This window comes from Thamnophis sirtalis, unplaced genomic scaffold, assembly GCF_051295495.1.
Source record: "Thamnophis sirtalis isolate CommonGarterSnake01/CBP01778 unplaced genomic scaffold, rThaSir2_p1.2 scaffold_1, whole genome shotgun sequence".
Lineage (NCBI taxonomy): Eukaryota > Metazoa > Chordata > Lepidosauria > Squamata > Natricidae > Thamnophis > Thamnophis sirtalis.
In genome coordinates, this window is record NW_028261381.1 from 135,494,481 (window position 1) to 135,516,703 (window position 22,223).

Consider the following 22,223-nt stretch of genomic DNA (forward strand, 5'->3'; position numbering starts at 1 on the left):
TCCCTCCATGCAACGTGGGCTTAAAGCAGATTCTAAAACTGCTAATCAGGAAATTCGTGTTTTCAGATTATTGGATGGAATCTTTTTTTTTTAAGTGAATGGAAATCAGTACATATTTAAGCAGAAAATCTAACTTTGAGTACAAGAAAACTTTTAACAATATCCTTTTGCTATAATTTATAATTTTGTGTGTGTGTGTGTGTGTGTTAAAGGACACGGATTTATCAAAAGGAGATTGTTGAATAAATTTTGGGCTTTTTCTTTTAAAGGGAAAGTAACATTAAATTTCCAGAATTTTTAAACAACCTCAAACGAAAGTGTACATTATATTTACATTTTATAAAAGGAGAGTTTAACAGGTTAGAAGATGGCATCCAGCTGGAATATTTTGAGAGAATGAGTTTCTATATAAAAATATGCTCATGAAGGTGTTACTTTTAAAGCGTTAATAATGTATACCATAGTGTGATAACAAATCACTCTGAGGTGTTGAGAAAATGGAAAATTATCAGCAAGAATTAACACCTTCCTTTTAAAACTGAAATACATACTTACCCAGAAGATTTTAAAACAACAAAACTGATTTAGGTCAGGCCTTTCCAGTGATTTTTCTATTTGACTTTCAGTCAGTGCATTAATATGTCTATTGGACATAAATTAAGCAGCTGTGGACATCCTTAACTATGGATAGATTTTAAAAAAGGAGGTTACATTATGCAAATACAGAACCCAGAGTCTGCTGCTGCTCCTTTCTCATGTAGGAAGTATATTCCACTAAAACAGACATTCCATGAAAACAATCTGGAAAATTACTTCCAACACTCATGTTTTAGAAATTTCGTCTTTTTTTGTACAAACTACTTAGACTCCCTGTGTGTATTTTATTATGGGTATTACCATGATTAAATGAGCTCTGCTTCTGACATCTGCCACCCTAAGCTGCTTCTTCACTTTCCCTAAAGAGATAGCCTGAAAATTGTTTTTACTGGTGAACAACATGTTCAGATTATCAGGTGTCTGAGCCAGAGTTTTCTAACACAGTGCATATTATACAAATTTCTCTATTCTCTGCATATTAGATGTAATGGTAGTGGTAAATTTGACTGCACTTACACAGTGTAGTGTGAAAGCTACACAATGAAGTGTGAACTATGGAACCAAGCTCTGATACAGATCAGAAAAGTGGCCACGAAAGATGTAAACCACTGGGCTGTGCATATCGACTGAAGAGAGGTGTGCTTTGCCACTCCATCCTTTCTCATTAAAAAAAATGTAGAGTCTGCAAGTAGCCAGACATGTCCAATAGCAGATGCTCTTTTTATTAATTTTGCTTATGAATCTATTATCCTTTTCTACAACAAAGCATTCATCCTTTTCCACAAAACAATGTAAATGTATTTAGGGTCAGAGCAGCAGAAGCAATTCGCCCCCCCCCTTTTTTTTCCTACTAGGGATAATAATAATGGTGCCATAATTAAAGAGATTTTAAAATGAGAAACAATATGCCTAGGATTTTTTTCATCGCTGATGGGAAGTAGGTGTTTTGGTTTGGTTATAAAACACGGATTGGCAAGGAAAGGGATAGAATTATGTTAATTGGGTATTTCACATTTGAAATAATACACATGATTAAGTAAAGAGGGCCTAGTGAAGCTATTAACTCAGGGTCTAAAAATTTGGTGGCTGTTCCAGTACTACTGTATTAGTTTTCATAAATTACTTCATTTGCAAAAATACTAATCTTTTTTGGCATATTTCAGATTTTGTCTTCAATGTAAAAGTTTTTCAACTTTGTTTCAAAATTCCATTCTTATTTTGTTCCACTGACATTGACATTGCCTTCTACTTCACTCCGAAAGTTTAATTTGCTTTTCTTTGATTATTTTCTACCCAAATGCAGTATGTGGCATGCAATTCATGGCAAATCTAATCTCCCTACCCCCCAAAATAGATTTGAATTTTGTTTCAGATTTTAAGTTATTTTTTTCCTTCATTCCCTTTGTAAACTTTCAATAGATTGATTTTCAAATATTCAGTTATATATTACTTATTATATATGCATAAAGCTGTTACTTTAGAAACTAAGTGATGTTATGCAATGCATAGAGAAAGAAAGAAACTGTAGGAAATAAAGTCATATACCAGGGACAGAGCAAGTGTAACTAGATCTAGTTTACATCAATTGCACACTCCTTATCTCTCTATACTTTTTAATTCTTGCACAAACCATCCTGGCTTCCACTACATCCACAAACATCATCATAAGATTTAACTGTTAGTTTGGCAATAAACCTCCAAAGGGGATGATTGCCCCCCAAAAATGCAGAGACGAGCTTTGGGAGTTTCTCACCAGCCCACAGATTAGCATTATGTGTTTACCATCAGAAAACAGCTGCTGACCCTTTCCAGATCAACTGGTTCTCAGAAAAGTGTATAACGTGTGTGTCAAACATTGTGGGTGTTTGAGCACTCATACATCTGCACTTCCTGCCTTTGAGCTTGGCAATTGATGCAGTCCTCAAGGTTTGGAAGGGAGCCCATGCATTTACTGCAATCACTAAATTGCTGAGTTCATTTTTTTAAACTGCAATGCTGTATGACACTTGACTAAATCTCCTTATCAGCTGTTTCCAAATACAGTTTTAGTGTAATAATCTCAAACGCATTTTACGCATATTGGCATAATTCAAATTTATGACAAACTCTGTCTCAAACTATAAGAATAAAACTCTTATTCTGCTCTGATCAGTAACACCAAAATCCAGAGATACGTTTTACACTTCAAAAGATAGGGAATTGGGGTCAGTATTTAGTAGCCATAGTATAATGGAAAAAATAACAGCTTACACCTGTTTTATGATTTCTTCTCACTCCATAATAAGACACAAGAAACTTGCTTGCTTAGTTCTGCTCAGTTTATGTAATCCTTTTCCTCCTATTCTTTTGTGGGCAAATTTCATGAGCAAATAGCACTTATATTTATATACCACCCCATAATGTTTTACAGCACTCTCTGGGTGGTTTACAATATCAGTATATTGCCCCCAACAATCTGGATCCTCATTTTACAGACCTCAGAAGGATGGAAAGCTGAGTCAATCTTCTTGACATCCAGATAATCTCTTAATGTATTTTTTTGGATTATAAGACGCACCTGACTATAAGACGCACCCAAATTTAGGAGAACAACAAAAAATGGGTTTGGCCTCGGTGAGCCCCTTTTTCACCCCTTCTTTGGGGTCTTTTTGACCCTTTCCCAGTGTTTTTTCTACCATTTTCGAAGCTTTTTTTGGCCTATTTTTGAGGCTTTTTTCAGCCTGATTTTTTTTTTAAAAAATGGGCCAAAAAAGTGTCAAAAACGGGTTGAAAAAGGCCAAAATAGGCCTGAAAACAGGGCATGCAGAGGCCCAAAAATAGCCAGCTGGTGGGCGTGGCTTCAGCAATATTCTGCAAGACACACAGAAATTTTCACCCCCTTTTGGGAGACAAAAAAGTGTGTCTTATAGTCAGAAAAATACAGTAATTATCTCTTCAGCTTAGGATAGGGATGTCAAACTCATACAACACATCATCACGTGATGTATTGCAGATTTTCCCCCCTTCGCTAAGCCGGGGGTGGGGGTGGCCAGCGCATGACGCATCTGGTCTGCAGGCTTCAAGTTTGACACCCCTAGCTTAGGAAGACTTAAAACTTTTCATCACAGTTTTCATTTTTATTGCATTTCTTTTGGCATTTTCTCATCTGTTAACAGGCCTCTTCAAAAAGGATATTTGAGACTTATACCCACTATCATGAATTAAACATTTCATAACACTTGTCCCTCCAATCATTGACAAGCCTCTCCACACAACAGCATGTGAATACTAGTAAAAACTATGGGCATTTGATCATTGTTTATAACAGTGCTTTTCAACCTCCACTGCTTTTAAGATGTGAGAATTTCTACTCCCAGAATTCCCCAGCCAGCCTCTACACCTCTCTTAAAAACACTGCTGTTGCTCCTAGCTATTCTCCCTTGAAGGAGATTTCTGGAGGTAGGGAGAGGAGGCTGCAGACAGTCATGATTCCTGGAAGGAAGACATGAATATTTATACATGTTTAATAAATAGCTTGCTTCTTCTCAAAATATGCCCAAACACCCACAGTTTTGGAAGTGTCACACCCAATTTTCATTTCAAAGGAATGTTTAAAAAGAAACAGGAAAAGGACAGAAAGAAGTAACATTTCTATCCTTGAAAACATCTAGCAAATTAGGAATGCTGTGACTGTGTGGAACTTTTATGCTGGATTCAAATTTAAGCCCTCCAGAGGATTACTTTCAAATTCTTTGAAAGGCAGTCATACTGTGTGTGCCTGCCCTCACAGTCCTTCCTGCCTAATAAGCATGCCTAAAATGCTTGAATATATTTGCACCTCAGTTCTTCAATGGATAAGTAATTTAAGGATTGCTCAGGCTTTTGATTCTTTGCATTGTGATCACAAAAGACTACATTTTTCTTGTAATATGGCTGAGGCTGTGTGGAATTCAATATATTTTTATTTATACCTATATTGTATCTATGGGAGAGAAAGAATAAAAAAGAGATTCACAGTTAGCTCCATCTTCATTTAAGGAAAAAATCTTGTCTTAAGATCTTTTTCTTTTCTTTGGGGTTAACTAATGCTCAGTGCATACTGTAGTATTATTTAAATTAATGTTTATTAAAATAAAGCTGTTTGTTTGTCACAGTGTGATGCAGCTGCCAAAAAAGCCAAGGTAATCCTAGGCTGCATTAACAAAGGGATAGAATCAAGATCACATGAAGTTTTTGTATCGCTTTATAATGCCTTAGTAAGACCACACTTGGAATATTTCATCCAATTTTGGTCACCATGATATAGAAAAGATGTTGTGACTCTGGCAAGAGTGCAGAGACGAGCAATAAATAGTTGCAGGAATTGGGTATGTCTAGTAAAATGAAGAGAAAGACTAGGGGGGTCACATGATAGCAGCCTTCCAATATCTAAGGGTCTGCCACAAAGAAGGGGGGGGCTATTATCCAAAGCACCTGAAGGCAGAACAAGAAGCAATTGATGGAAACTAATCAAGATGAGAACCAATTTAGAAATAAGGAGAACTTTCCTGACAGTTACAAAAATTAGTAAGTGGAATGGCTTGCCTTCAGAAGTGGGTACTCCATCAATGGAAATTTTTAAGAAGAGATTAGTATGAAATGGTATAGGGTCATACCTGAACAGGGGTTTAGACTAGAAAACCTCCAAGGTCACTTCCAACTTTGTTCCTCCATTAAATGCAAAAAAAAATATAATCCTGGTGGGACTGATATAATAAAATTACTGTTCTTTCCAATAAAGAAAAATGTGTATAACTCAGGGTTGGAATGGAGGATCCTTGGTACATGATTGTTTTCTTGCAAATGTTTCATTACGGTACATAAACTAGGCACATCATCAGTGGTAGTCAGTAAAATTACTGTTTTTTGTAATCTGTCTACCTTTGTAAATACAATTTTGCACTAGCTATTATGCTCAACAAATTCCTATCTAACAGTACAAATGAATAATTACAAAGATGTATTTATTATTTAGGGAGTTACTGATTACACTTTAATTTTTTCCCCACTGTACATTTGGTTTATTTAAATGAATTGCGGTACATATTTTTCTGGCATAAATTTGTAATGCAGAGGAAGTCTTCATTTGAATATTATTGTGGATCCACAGCAAGCTCCTAAAAGCTTTCTAAAAGTCTCGGTAAAAAAAATGTCAAGCAATTTTATTAAACAGTTCTAATACTTTAGATCTTAACTGAATCAACAGTTAAATTGGCCAACTGGATATATTTCAAATATATGCATATGAAATAAAATAGAAATTACCTTTAAAATGATTCACGTAAAGCTATAATCAATGGTATATTCATACATATATTATTTATCATGTATGCAATTATTGTTGCTGTTTTGTTACTGTTAGTTATATTTCTTTACCAAATTTGCAATTAAATTCAAATATTTTGGCTTTGGATATTCATCTGCAATTTATCATCCCTATTTATTTATGTAACAATTCATCTTTTCTATTGGTTAAACTTCCTTCTTTGGGGCTAGAAGTTGCTTCATATAACTGACCTTAGTGGCTTCTGCATTTTGTCAACATATATCTATTAGAAGGTTTTTCTCCCTTAGGTTTACACTATAAAAACTTTATTATAGGACAAATGTTTCCTATCTAGATCCTTTTTTTTTTTTTTTTTTTTTTTAAAGTATATTTTATTATGTTTTCATTCTATACAATCACATATTCACTGTGCTTGATCAGGGCATATAACATTGAATAATAAACACGGCCCTCATTTATATAGAAAATGCCCTCTACAATACAAACCCAGTATACCACCTTGGCCTGCCATACACCCTCTTTCAACCCCCTCCAACTTTCATTCTTCCTTCTCACAAACCCCTCTACGCCTACTTCCCCTCCCCTTCTTTCTAACCCTATCACTCCCTCTCCATTCCCTCCCTCCCTTCTCCTCCTCCTCTCTCTCACCCTCTCCACCCTCCTTCTTCTTTCACTCGACTCTTTCCTTCGGTATCTATTACCTTCCAGTATATTCGGTTTGTACTATTTTCGCACTAACATTGAAAAGCCACAGTATACAAATACAATCATGGAATTTAACACATATTGTATTTCCCCCCTCCCCCCTCCCCCTAAATCCCCACCTCCCTTCCCTCCCCCCGACTTCCCAAAGACCATACTTGGTATAATTTTTGAACAATCACAGTCTAAAATATCTCTACATTGAACTCAGCTTCTTACTGTTACCCAAATTTTAAACAATTTAAGTTATTACCGATACTAAGCATAAGCTATCTGGAGTTTTTTAGTCCCATATTTACTTTTTATGTAATCAATCCACTTTTTCCAGTCTCTTTTGTATCTCTCGTTTGAATGTTCTTTGAGATATGCTGAGATTTTGGCCATTTCGGCTAAGTTCATAACTTTCAAAGTCCATTCTTGAATTGTGGGTAAATCTTTCTTCTTCCAATACTGCGCCACCAAGAGTCTTGCTGCCGTTATTAAATACAGGATCAAATTAGTCTCTGCTACTGTAAAATCAATGCATATACCCAGTAAAAACAGCTGGGGGGTAAATTTTATCCTTCTTTTAAAGATGTTTTGCAGGATCCACCATATTTTTATCCAAAATGCCTTAACATTACGACATGTCCACCATATATGAAAATATGTAGCATCACAAGAACCACATCTCCAACATTTAGGTTGAACATTTGGATACATAGAGGCAAGCTTTTTAGGATCTAGGTGCCATCTATAAAACATCTTATAAAAATTTTCTCTCAAGTTTTGTGCTTGTGTAAATTTCACATTCCTTACCCAGATTCTTTCCCATGTTTCAAGCATTATTGGTTCCTCGACATTCTGAGCCCATTTTATCATACAATCCTTAATCAGTTCCGTTTCAGAATCCATCTGTACTAATACATTATATATCCTCTTTATATGCATTGAGCTTTGATCTTTTATTTGTTTAAACAAATTATCCTCAACTTTTACAAAGCCAGTTTTTTGATCTGTTTTCCACCTAGCTTGTAGTTGACCATACTGAAACCACGTTTGAACTACCTTCTCTTCTTTAAGTACCTCTAAAGATTTTAGTTGCATCACCCCTCTTTCTGAGATAAGAAGTTGTCTATAGGTGGTTCTATCGTGTTTTTGTTCTACATTCATATTTTCAATTGCATGTCTAGGAATTGCCCACATGGGCACTTTATCATTTAGTTTATGTTGATATTTTTTCCAAACCCGCAATAAAGCATTTCTTAAGATGTGATTTTTAAATTTCTTATCCGTTTTTTTGTTAAATAACAGGTAAGCATGCCAACCATATAACAAATCATATCCCTCGATATTCAAAATTCTGTCATTAGTTAGATGAATCCAATCACTAATTGCAGATAATGCCACTGCGTCATAGTATAATTTTAAGTTAGGTAATTTCAATCCTCCTCTTTCACGTGCATCTTGCATTATTTTCATCTTTACCCTCGGCTTCTTTCCTGCCCACACAAATTTGTTGATACCCTTCTGCCATTCTAAAAGATTCGCATCTCTTTTAAGTATTGGTAACATTTGAAAAAGAAATAAAAATTTTGGTAAAATGTTCATTTTTACTGCCGCTATTCTACCCAGCAAGGACAAATGCAGTTTTTCCCACCTTTTCAACTCCAACTGTGTACTATGCCAAAGTGATTCATAATTATGCTTGTATAATTTCCCATTTGAGATTGAGATATTAACTCCAAGATATTTAACTTTTTTAACTACCTCACATCTTAGCGTCGCCCCCAGTTCTTCCTTCTGTTTGATAGTCATATTTATAGCTATTATTTTGGTTTTTCCTAGATTTATTTTAAATCCCGAGACTTGACCATATTGATTGATCGTATTCAATAATACCCTACTAGATTCCTGCGGTTGTTCCAATATTATAACCAGATCATCCGCAAATGCACGAATTTTATATTCTTGCTGTCTAATTTTGATTCCTTTTAGACCGCTCAGGCCCCGTATCTTATTCAACAGTATTTCCAAAGTTATAATAAACAATAATGGGGACAGAGGACAGCCCTGTCTTGTACCTTTTTCAATTTGAAAGGAGTCTGTCAGACTTCCATTGACAATGATCTGGGCTGTTTGCTGCTGATATATTGCACCAATTGACCGTAAAAAGCCATCTCCTATCTGCATTTTTTGCAATGTCTTCAGCAGGAATTGCCAATTAACTCGATCAAAGGCTTTCTCCGCATCCAAAAATATGAATGCGGCCGGGATTTGATTGTTCTTTCCCAGGTATTCTAAAGCGTTGATAATTAATCTAACGTTATCCTTCATCTGTCTGCCCTGTATAAAACCAGTTTGATCGGTATGTATCAGTTGCTGAGTTACCCCCATTAGCCTATTTGCTAATATTTTAGTAAAAATTTTATAATCTACATTAAGTAATGAAATAGGTCTGTAATTTTTTGGTTGGGTGAGGTCTTGATCTTCTTTGGGTATCAACGATATGAACGCAGTCTTCCACGAGGGAGGCACTTTCCCTCCCGATTGAATTTTATTGAATAGTTCTCTGAGGGGTTCTACCATTTCTAACTGTAGATATTTATAATAAACAGCTGTTAAACCATCTGTGCCTGGTGCTTTCCCTAACTTTAATTGTTTAATTGCCTGCAAAATTTCCCCAGAGGTTATAGGTTGGTTCAGCTTATGCCTATGTTCTTCTCTGAGTAGGGGGATTTTCTCTTTATCTAGGTATTTGTCTATATCTCCGTCCTTAATTTTATCCCCTTTATACAACTCTGTAAAAAATTCCCGAAATACCTTTTGAATCTCTTCCTGTTGAAACACTTCCTTCCCTCTGTGACACAATTTGGTTACATTTCGAGCTTTCCTTTTTTTTCTAATCTGATAAGCCAACCACCTACCGGGTTTATTTGCATTGCAGAAAGTATTATGTTTAGCATATAATAAACTAGTAGCTACCTGGTCAGAGATCAGCATATCAAACTGAGATTTTAATATAGCAATTGTTTCCCTAATCTTTGTATCTCCTGGATTCAATGTTAATTCTGACTCTTTCCCTTTAATTTCCTCTTCCAATTCTTTTCGTTTTTGCCCTTGTTTGTATCTATGTATTTTATTTATATTCATTAATACTCCTCTCATATACGCTTTGCTTGCATCCCATACATATTCCAAAGATGTACCCTTGTTCATATTGAAGACAAAATATTCCGATAGCAATTTTTTACAATCATTAACATACTTTTCATATCTAAATAAGTTTTCATTCAACCTCCAGGACCTTCTTGCCTGGGCTACCCTTCCCAATTCCATCCAGACTGGATTATGGTCTGAAAGAACTCTCGCCATAATCTTTGTCTTCTTCACCCTACAAAGTAAATCATTTGTAATTAGTATAAAATCAATCCTTGAAAGAGATTGATGTCTATTGGAAAAAAAGGTAAAGTCATATTCTTCTGCGTGCCTCTCGCGCCAAGCGTCTCGCAATTCAAAGTCGTCCAGCATGTCAAAAAAGGGTTTGGGTAACTTAGCTCGAAATTTGGTGTTCGGGCGAGCTGTCTTCTTATCTCTTTTGGTGTCGATCACGCCATTCCAGTCACCCATTAATATACAAGACTCAAAATCCCACTGTACTAATTTAGCATGGAGATTTCTATAAAATCCATCTTGTTGTTGATTAGGAGCATAAATTCCCAAAAGTAACGTCTTTTTCCCTTCTAAGATTAAATCTAATGCAATATATCTTCCAAAGGGATCTGCTTCAATTAGCTCAGCTTTAATGTCTTTTCTTAAATATACTACTATGCCATTTTTCTTTTCCATGGCTGAGGTCGCAAAATGTTGGCCCAGTTTGGGGTTAAACAAATATTTTTGATCGGTTGATTTGATATGAGTTTCTTGCAAGCAAATTATGTCATTCTTAAACTGTTTAAGATAATGAAATATTTTCTTTCTTTTCTGTGGAGAGTTCAATCCGTTAACATTCCATGTCAAAATCTTAGTTGTCATTTTTGGTTGCCTGAAGCTTTTTTAGAGCCTCCCGCAAGGCCTGTCTCACCTTTGGTTTAGCTCCTCCCACAGCTTCTGAGCTTGTTGCAGTAGCTCCTTGGTCAGTGGCCAATGATTGTTGAGATTGTTGCATAGTAGCTTGTTTATCCGTTTGTCTGGTGGTCTTGCGGTTGGATCTTTTTTCCTTGACTCCTTGCCCTTCCGGAAGAGGGAGATGATACATTTTATCTGGTGGTTGTGTGGTTTGCTGTTTATCTTGTTCGTCTCGTGGTTTTTCACCATATCCCGAAGGTTCAGGATATCCCATCTTCAGAATCTTATGATAGAAATCACGAGCTTTCCATACAGAGCTGAGACGATATCTTTGTTTGTCCATTGTAACTATAATACCGAATGGGGCATCCCATCTGTACTGTATCTGGCGCCTTCTGAGCTCTTCCACCAGAAAAGCATAATCTCTTCTGGCTCTTAGCATCTGAGGCGGTATTTCTTTCAGAACAATCAGGTCCTGTCCACCAATTTGAAGCTTAGTATTGTAGGACTCTTGTAGTATCATATTTCTAGATTCTCTTGTAACAAAGTATATTACCACGTCTCGGGGAAGTTGCCTTTGTTTTGCCGCCCATGAGTTAACACGAAAAATCCTGTCAATCTGCCAATCAAAATTGGATCCCGGTTTTCCCACCAGACGGTCAAAAGCTTCAGAAAACATTTGCTTTAAGTTCTCCTGCTTTTCTTCACGCAGCCCCCTCACTCTTAATGCAAGCTCCATCTGCTTGTACTGTATCATAATAATTTGTTTTTCAGCATTATCAATTTTTTGTTCCACCACTTCAGTTTTGGATATCAGGTTAGTTTTAGCTTCATTGAGAGTTTCTAAATTATCTTCCATTCCAGAAATATATTCTGTTATCACATTTACAATTCCCATCATATTATCATTCATTTTAGTGACCCTGGTATCGAATTTGTCATATAGAACTTCCATCTCATTCCTTATTTCATCTTTGAAATCTTTAATCATTTCTAGATTCTGTTCTCTGAATTCTTTAAACATTTCAAAGTTCTGTTCTCTGGATTCTTTGAACATTTCCAGAAAAAATTCTTTTGTTAGTACATCTCCACTAGGGGGCATAGATGGTGGGGGCTGCAACTTTGTGCCAGGTATGGGAGACGTTTTCGGAGGTAATTTAACAGAGGTTGATTTGGATGCCATTATATTTTGGTTTTAATTATTTATTCTAAATTACTAATCCACTGTGCTATGTGGAGAAAAAGAAATTCCTCCCCCCCTTTTTTTCCCTTCTTTTTTTTTTTTCTTCCAAGGGGTTTTACGGAGGATTTCAAAAGAGAAAGTCCGTTTAGAATGTTTGGAATGTGTCTGAGTCAACAAAGAGTCTTGAAAGCTTTAAGGGAATAGCTCTAATTAAATTATAAGAGATTATTTCTTTACCTCTGTAGCAGGAAGCCGGAGATAACAGATGCAGAAGCTGTAAACGCCATTTTGAAGACAATTAAGCAAAAGAGGTTTTTATAACATTGAAGCTGGTATTTCAGATAGAGAAAAGATTTTAAAGTTCACAAGTTGGTCTTTGCTCGTATTGACTTTTAATAGTCTCTTTTCTAAAGATTGTCCTGAGGGGGAGGGGATCCTGTCTCGTGCTGTGAATAACAGCTGCGAAGTTCAGGTCGGAGTTGAATGACTCAGCTTTGGGTTGATTCTCCCCCTCCGTCCACAGCTCACAAAGAAACAAACTGTGAACTTCAAAGAAGATTCTTACCAGCTGAGATTCCTCACTGCTTTTTTCTTGTCTGAAAAAAAGAGTTATCTTCTTGATATTGAGTAGATAACGATCCTGAATTCTGGGGGCAGCTCTGTTAAGCTGCCGACCGGCGACAGGCCACTCCCCGGAAGTCCTATCTAGATCCTTTTTGACCAATCCAATGACTAGGATAAGGAGACTTTGGGTGGAAATGTTCGCTTCATTACTATCATGGGAAGTTAAGTTGGGAAGATGTAGAGTTGGGGAGCATATTATTAGAAACATTAAGTTAACCTCCCTTCCCCTCAAAAAAGCCCCCATAAAAGGCTGCACTATTTAAAGTTTACAATCAGTCAGAATCTCTTCAATTTTGCTTTCTCAATGTTTGCATTTCTTTTTTGTTTTGCTGCATTAGTTAAAGATAATTATTTACAGCAGAGAGGATACCAAAAGGATGAGAAAGTAAGATGCTACTATAGTTATATTAATTAAGTCTTCTGCGGTTTAAGCTTGAAGCAAGGTGACTTTACTGAGGCATATTGATCTCTGCCAGAGATACAGTTCTTCGTTGTTGTTTTTTTAAACTCCAAGTATTCATTACTCAGCTATGCACCCAGCTATGAAATGGTTGATACAGAATGCTTGTTTATTGCTTGTTTGCTCATTGGTGATATTTCTTTGGCATTGGTCACTATTACTTGGTTTTGAGACATCTATTTATTTGCCTCCTGTATCTATTTCACATTTAATTCTTGAATAGTTTTCAGTATGGCTATATGAATTTTTATTACCATACTATCCTTTATGTGTTATTTATATCCATTCTTTACCAGCTGCATATATATATTTTTAATAATTTCAATATGTGGTCTTAGTATTTTTTCCACTCCTACTTGTATTGATGGGGGACTGACCCTTTCACCATTTTATCCTAATCTGTTAATCTCTTGTCCTGACTTGTATTACCTACCTGATGAATTGTTCATTATGTACTGGCAGATTTCCAGATTGTTTTAAGCATGTTTTTCTTCAGCCTTTGTGGAAGAAAACGTCTCCGGATCCCTCTTAATGTTCAAGATACTGGCATATGTCCATGATTCCTTTTTCTAAAAAAATCTGAAGTCGTTCAGACAATTACTCTTATAAAACTGATTCCTCATTTATCTTCCTGTGACCTTCTAATCTATATCAATCAGGTCTGTGACAGGCCATTCAATTGAGACAGCACTATTTCTAATCCTGAATATTCTGGAAACCAAATCTCAACACTTTCTATTACTGCTGTTGTTTTAGACTTTATGACACTTTTGATATATTGGACCATCAAATATTGATTGATTAGATTTTTAGACCAACATAATCTTTTCATAATGGATAGCTTACAGAGATGAAACATTCACCATACTGTACAACCAAATTAACTGAGATAGTAAAACCATTAAAAAACATTATCGTTAATATAAAATGAAACATTATCCCAATAATAATTAGTAATTCCAATGGGACTATATTAGTGAATTGATTAATAACAAACCTGCAGAATAGCTCCAGAAAGACAACTGCAGTAGGGCAAACATACCTCCTGAGGAAAGGACAAACACGTTGATCAATAGCCACCTCAACTTTTTGGGCCCTCCCCTGCAGATACTCTTTTAGGTATTATTGCTTGTGCTGTTGTTTTGTTCAAGCATTTCTTGTCTTCTCACTATTTGATTAGTAAGTTAGTACAGCTTTTTTAAAAATTCACCTTATTCAGCTTGGCAGTTATTAGAGTAATGTTTTATATGGATGTACAGCATTTGGCTACATTACAGAGAGCTATTAAAATGCATGGCTTTAGTGGTTTGTGTTTTTTGTAAATATATTTTCTGTTGTTCCGATTAATAAATTGTGAAGCATTTTTATTGGACATTTTTTGTAATTATGTTTCCATGCCTTGATTGGGGGGGGGGATAAATTATCTCCATCTTCATAATCAGTATGAATGGAGACAGAAATTGAGGCAGAGTTCTTAATTCTACTTTCCATGAGAAGTATGGTGCTCTCCATCTTTCCTGCTAACCTTGAACTGTGAAGGGGAGCTAAGGATTAAGGAACAGAAATGAGTTATACTGTGCTTTAGACTCAAAATGCGCTCATAATGTTCATTGTAATGATACTTTCCACCCTAACATCAGAAGAGCAGGAGAAGAAAATAGTGTAGCCTTTCATTTTTGAGAAGCAAACGAGAATGGCTTCTGCCATTGCATGAGCCTACTGAGGCCTTGAAAATCTAGCATTACTCTATGGACAGCTCCACCAATTACAAAGCTGTTGTTTCAATTAAAGAGGACTTTTGGTTGTAAACCTATCTCTAAGAATCAATATACTAGAAGTTATTCCTATATGTACTTTAAAAGGCTATCTCAGTCCAATCTTACAAGAAATTCTATCCAATGTCATGTAAACTTATTTTATTTTTACCAACCATTGTTTATACAAACAGCTGATACAGGATGGTTGACATATCAATCTACTTGTCAAAGACAAAGTGACAAATATAAATTCAAATCTGCCAGAATCTTCCTGCATATACAATATATACTATGTCAGTGTTGGTGAACCTTTTCGGCACCAACTGCTGAAACAGACATGCATGTGTGTGCATGGAGTTGGAGTTGGAGTTGGAGTAGTTTATTTATATGCCGCACTTTTCCCTGGGGGGACTCAGGGCGGCTTACAATTCGACAGGAGGGGAAAACAAACAGATTAACACATAAGAACAGTACATCATTAAAAGCACAATATTCATACAATTCGGGTGGGTTACGGTCTTTAACCCCAGGCCTGATGGGATAGCCAGGTTTTGAGGGCTGTGCGGAAGGTCTGGAGGGTGGTGAGGGTACGAATCTCCACGGGGAGATCGTTCCATAGGGTCGGAGCTGCCACCGAGAAGGCTCTCCTCCGCGTGGTTGCCAGTCGACATTGACCGGCAGATGAAACTCGGAGGAGGCCTAATCTATGGGATCTAATTGGTCGAGTGGAGGTAATTGGCAGTAGGTGGTCTCTCAAGTACCCAGATCCACTACCATGAAGGGCTTTGTGGGTGACAAGTAGCACCTTGAAGCGTACCCGGAGATCGACAGGTAGCCAGTGCAGCTCGCGGAGGATAGGTATTATGTTGGTGAAACGAGGTGCACCCACAATCGCTCGCGCGGCCGCATTCTGGACTAGCTGAAGTCGCCGAATACTCTTCAAGGGCAGCCCCATGTAGAGCACATTGCAGTACTCCAGCCTAGAGGTCACAAGGGCACGAGTGACTGTTGTGAGAGCCTCCCGGTTCAGGTAGGGGCGCAACTGGTGCACCAGGCGAACCTGGGCAAATGCCCCCCTGGTCACAGCTGACAAATGGTGTTCAAAAGTCAGCTGTGGATCCAGGAGGACTCCCAAGTTGCGGACCCTATCTGAGGGGGGTAGTATTTGGCCCCCCAGCCTGAGAGATGGAATATTGCTGAATTAGTGGGAGGGAAACACAACAGCCACTCGGTCTTATCTGGGTTGAGCACAAGCTTGTTAGCCCTCATCCAGTCCCTAACAGCTTCAAGGCCCTGGTTCATCACGTCCACCGCTTCATTGAGTTGGCACGGGGCGGACAGATACAGCTGAGTATCGTCCGCATACTGGTGGTATTTTATCCCGTGCCGCCGAATGATCTCGCCCAGCGGTTTCATGTAGATGTTAAAAAGTAGGGGGGACAGGACCGAACCCTGCAGCACCCCATATGTTAGGGGCCTACGGGTCAATCTCTGCCCTCCGACTAACACCGACTGCGACCTGTCCGAGAGGTGAGAACCACCGTAAACAGTGCCTCCCACCCCCACCTCCCGCAGTCGTCGCAGAAGGATACCATGGTCGATGGTATCGAAAGCCGCTGAGAGGTCAAGGAGAACCAGGATGGAGACGTGGCCTCCATCCCTGGCTCTCCAGAGGTCATCGGTCAATGCGACCAAAGCGGTTTCTGTGCTGTAGCCAGGCCTGAAGCCAGACTGGAATGGGTCAAGATAACTAGCTTCCTCCAAGGACCGCTGGAGCTGAAAGGCCACCACCATGGGAGCACCGGAAATCGGAAGAGCAGCTTCCCAGCATGTATGTGTAGGAGCGCTGGAAACCGGAAAAGCAGCTCCTGTGCGTGCACATGCGGGAGCACTGGAAAATGGAAGAGCAGTTCCCCAGGACGCATGGATACAACAGGAAGCTGAGCACACACTTGCACACTGGTCATCTGGTCTTCCATGGCACACATGCACATGTGAAGACCCAGAAGCTCAGGTTCCTGGCACATGCATGCGTGTCAGAAAGCTGCTCTTCTGGTTTCCAGCACTCCTGTGTGTGCGAAGACCAGCTGGCCGGCATGCATGTGTTCGCCAGAATGTGGAAGAACAGCAGACAATGGCAGGCGTGCCCAGAAAGATGGCTCTGTGTGCCACTTCCGACACGCATGTCATAGGTTCACCATCACAGTACTATGTTATTCAAGTCAAGTAATTTGAATTAGACCAGTATTTTTCAACCATGGCAACTTTAAAGATGTGTGGACTTCAATTCCCAAAATTCTGCAGCCAGCATTCTGGGAGTTGAAGTACACACAACTTAAAGTTGCCAAGGTTGAAAACACTGGTGTAGACATATATCCAGCAACATTCTACATAGTAGAATAGGAAACTCTTAAGAAAGTGGCAAACAAGTCTTAAACTACCTAAAGGGTTAGTTTATGCTTCTCAGGTCGAGTCCTGATGTTTCTGAGTAACTTTTTGAGTAAATTGCATATTAAGAAAGGATTACATGCTTGAAAACCTGCCCTTCATTAGTTTAGTGTCACTGGGATAGATTGCCAACCTCAATTTTACTTCATCTGAACAATGCAGTGTTGGTTCCTTCCCAGGCTATGATTTAAACATCCATATCCTAATTGTTTTGCAGTGCAAGCTACTACTCAGTAGCAAAGCACGGACAAAACAGTATTTTATTATGTTGGCAGTTCTTTCTATCACCATAGCAAATGCTGGGTTCTGATAAAGGTCACTAGTAAACAAATGTTGCTAGTGGGAAAAACAGACCAAAAGTATTTCTCCCATATTGTAGTATATACTTCCAAGATGGTTGCAATGCAACTAGAGGGAAGAAGAAAAGTGCCAAAAATTTCTGGAGCATAGAATCTAGAATCTCCTTCCAAAGTTCACCGAGTGCAGACTCAGAAAATTATTTTTGTACTCACTGCATGGCATTTCAGAAGGGCTTGCTTTTTTACATTTACATTTGAAGCTTATTTGATCTTAGTTTCATAACTAGTTTAATTGTTTTATTCAATAAAAAATGCAATATTTTCCGATAATGAAATATGGGATGAAATATGGATACAATGACTCCTGGCTTATTATAAACAAGCTGTATCCATTGCAAATGTGCTTTCACTTGATTTTTTCTAACAATAGCAGCAAGCAAACTGGAGAAAAATAACATACTTAATAGATCATCCAAGTGGGATTTCTAGTTTGGTTTCTAAAGAGCTTGGAATTTATACATAAATAAGCCTGATTCATAACTCTGACTTTGAAGGGCAACAAGAAGCCAGAAACCTCAAGTTTCTGAAGCACTAAGTTTATTATTGCAGATTAATTTTAGCAACTACTGCTTGTGAGAAAAACCAAGTGAACATTTGCCATTTGTCTTGCTTTGCAAAGAACAACTCTGTATTTTTATGCTGTCAGAGGCTCTTAACCTTGTAGTTTCCAGAGAAAGAGCTATATTAGTATGTTGCTGCTGAAACAGCTACTGTAAAGAGTAAGGATTTATTCTTTAAAGTATCCACTTCATCAGATGCATAATGTAGTTTTAGTATATCAGGCAAGCCTTTTTGCTACCATATATCAGAAGCTAAAAAGTAAGATTTAAGCAAAGATTTAAGCAGCATACACTGGCCCTAGCAAATAAAAGGGCATGCACGAGACACAGTGGTAGAATTCAAATAATTTAACAACCGGTTCTCTGCCCTAATGATTTCTTCAAACAACCAGTTCACCAAACTGCTCAGAAAGTTAACAAACAGTTCTCCTGAAGTGGTGCGAACTGGGTGAATCCCACCACTGATGAGACATGTTTAGATGGGGGAAAATGGGGATTAGAGTTAAAAGGCAATGTAATTTTAAAACAATAATCTATGATAATTCAGTTAAAACTTAAATATATCAAAAATGACAATTACAGCAATAATGATTGATATTACTGCAATCATCTTGGTAGATAGCAATAGCAGTTAGGCTTATATACCGCTTCATAGGGCTTTCAGCCCTCTCTAAGCGGTTTACAGAGTCAGCATATTGCCCCCAACAACAATCTGGGTCCTCATTTTACCCACCTCGGAAGGATGGAAGGCTGAGTCAACCCTGAGCCGGTGAGATTTGAACAGCTGAACTGCAGAACTGCAGTCAACTGAAGTAGCAGTGCTGCATTTAACCACTGCGCCACCTCGGCTCTATGTAAATTAACCACTGCGCCACCTCGGATCTATGTAAATTAATAGCTATTATGAGACAATAAAGTATTATATTTATTCAGACCCTCCCAAAATAAGATGCAAATTTGCTATGAAGATTCTATTGGATGATTTTACTTTTTCACTTTTATTTTTGCATTTTATTGTTGTTGTTAAACAATTTTACCTTTTTTCCATTTTTGGTCATCAGTAAGATTTGTGATTTTACTTTTTCTTTTTAAAACTTTGTTACATGAGTGGAAAGATGCGACTTGTTTTTGAAAAGCATAAACTTTGTTTTGGCAGGAAAAAGATCTTCTCCAGAATTTTAATCTGCTAATATCAGAAAAACTGCTTTATGTTCTAGGTGAAATATTTTAAAATAAATTGGCTAGTGCTTAATATCCCCTCCAGCAAGAAAACATTTTTTTCAAATTTGTTCAGTTCTTTGGGATATATTGCCAATATAATTCAGTGATATCAAATTTTCAAAAACAATTGCCAGTTGAACTCATGAGACTTCGCTCTTACTTCAGCATTTTGAAATGGAAAACTTCCCCAACCCACTTATATTGTTCATCAAAATAATATGTCATCCCTACTGGCTTTATAACATTATGCTTGAAGCTCTTCTTTTATTACAAAAATGTTTCTTACTGTGAAAATTAAAATGCTGGATATCAATTATATTTGAAGAACTGTAGCCTTCCGATATACAACAGAATATACAACAATATTGTATTCAAACATTGATTTTCAAATACGTAAAACATCCATGCCAAAAAAACTCAAACTTGAGTCATCTTTCTGAAAAAAATATAAATAGGGGGAAAGTTTCAGTAATAATCCTAATGACAATCTGACAACGTAAGAATTATAAATGTATATCATATTATTGTTATATTTTCTGTTTTGGTAATACCAAACAGGCTCAATAAAATGGCAGAGCTACATATATCTAATAAATTTCAGTGATGGTACCATCTTATAATATACTTGTACAGTTGTATACCATGAATTTTGTTTGATTATTCAATGAATTATAATCCTTTCCCCTGTAGAACAAATTCAAGGTAATCTGAAGATTCTAAGTTGTGACAACTTTAGTATACAAGTATATGACAAACATTAATCAAGTTGGATACTTCCATGTTTTTCTGGAGGCATATGTTTTTGAATATACAATGATTAAATCTCAACTTGCAAATTATGTAGCAGGCATGTATGTGAAATAAGCCATAGCTGAACATCTTCATTGCAAAATTTTGTTGCAAGTTCCACTTCTATAGTTTTTTTTCCAATGTAAAAGTTTCTGCTATTATCATCATTCCCGTTTTGTAAGTGACTGGAGAGTATCGTTCCTTCGTCTTTAATATTCTGTTGGAAGAGGCTATTAGGCAGAGATGGGAACATCTTTTGGAAATCTCCATGGTACCCAATGTTAAAGATGCCAGAGACCCATTTTCCACTGCAGTTGCTTCTCTGAAAAACAGCAACCAATTACATTCTCAACAGGTACTTTAGTCCTTCAGGAATCTCCTGTATATCTCATCAATATTTCACTTGGGGAAAAAAAAGACAATACAGAAAAGCATCTATGGTTCTAATGTCATTTGTACCAGTAAAATAATCTGATACCATGATTATTTTTCATTTAAACTTTTTAAACCATATATTGATAAAATGATACTACTGCACTAGGTGACATTACTAAGTAAATTTGGGATGGTGGGGGGAAGGACTGCAGAGAAGCAACTTAGGAACCGGCTGTCTATTTTCCAAGTGACAAGACTAAATCGTAAATACTGAAAATAAGGAAATCAATCGGTTGAGTCTGATTTATATTCAAGTTATGCATATGTACACGGAACATTTTAAGGTATAAATCCAACATTCACAATCTGATTCAGGAGGACTTACATGAAGACACTTCTGCATGTGTTGTGTCTTACATATTCAGTCACGAAACTCCAGTGAAAGTCTTACATTCACAGGCTGATTGCTGACCCGCCCTTACCCCCAACCTGAGATTCTTTGTGTGTTTGTGTATGCAATCAGACAAGCAGGACTCCCTTTTTTAAAAATTAGGTTGCACAACGAAAAGAACAGTAAAGAATAGTTCCTGGTCTCTGTTCAAAACTTGTTCTGTCCGGTCTTATTCCCAGCCGGCTCCAGCTTGGAGGCTGAGCGACACCCAACCAGCCTCCCTCGGCCAAAAAGGCCGAAGAGTTCCGGGCGCGGTTACGCCTCGTCCGGCCAACCGAGCCTTTCCAAGCTGAGGCGTTTCTCGGTTGGCGTTGTGCAGATGCCGAGCGCGGGAGAGAAACGGATCATTCCCCCAAGGCGAAGCCGCGTTTTTCTCCGCGGGAAAAACACGTGGCGACCCACGGTTGGCCAAGCAGATGGGGATGGGTCTGCCCTTCGTCTGCAATCGCCGTCCCAACTCTCAAGCGAGGGGGCTGCTCGCCTCGGCAGCGAGGCAAGAAGGCGTTGCTGCTGGTTGTCAGGCACAAGCGCTTTTCCCCTTGGAAGGGAAGGAATGAACGCCCTGCCTTTCCCTTCCCTTCCTCTCCCTGCCGGGGAGGCAGCCCAGCCCCGGACTCCCTTGCTGCAAACGCCCAGGGGAAGGGAGGTCTTCCCCGTGCCTGTCCATGCAGCCGCAGAAAAGCTCTGCAGTCACCTTTGCACTTTTTGGGCTAACCCGCCCCGTCACCCACCGTTCCCCAAGGCCTGCAGCCTCCCTAATTCCCTCTCGCCTCCTTCCCGTCTCTCTTCGGATTCAGCCATTCATACAAAACTCTCTCCAGCACATTCATGCCAGCATCGTTCCTTGACGCATTGCAGGTGCAAGGCCACCAATCCAGGAGGCCGACTCATCTGTGCCAACCATTGCAGAGTCCCGCCGACCAATCAGAAAGCCGTTCACAAAATACCCAGAGAAGACGCCTCGGCAATCGGATGCTTTATGGGTTGGTCCACTGCTTGAAAAAAACGGGTAACCCTCCGCGAGGCGATGTAATCCCTTCCCTTAAATTAATTGATCATGCAAAAGCTTCGCTTCTTTGGCGCGGACGCTGCTTCGTTTTTGGATTCACACCACGGCTGCTGAGAGTATTTGTCTTGACAGTCTAGGCTAGCTTCAGCTCGGGTGCTGTCGCTTGACATAGCTCTGGTTTATATGAAATGTGTGTTTACTAAATATAATGAGCATCTGGAGTTTACATGCATCTTTATTATAGATTGCTACAGCAAAGTCAAAGAACATCGAGTGAAAACGATTCTCTAGAATGTCTTTGGACAGAACTTATCCCTATAAAACTCCTATAGGAAT

General features: G+C 38.2%; 1 long non-coding RNA gene across 1 annotated transcript; it reads right to left on the minus strand.

Annotated features, from left to right (window-relative positions):
* Positions 1-19,764: 19,764 nt before the first annotated feature.
* Positions 19,765-21,350, minus strand: LOC148049742 (uncharacterized). The gene is made up of 2 exons (XR_015698280.1): positions 20,813-21,350; positions 19,765-20,374 (listed from the first exon to the last, which is right to left on the minus strand). It is a non-coding gene; the product is annotated as an uncharacterized LOC148049742 (long non-coding RNA).
* Positions 21,351-22,223: the final 873 nt, after the last annotated feature.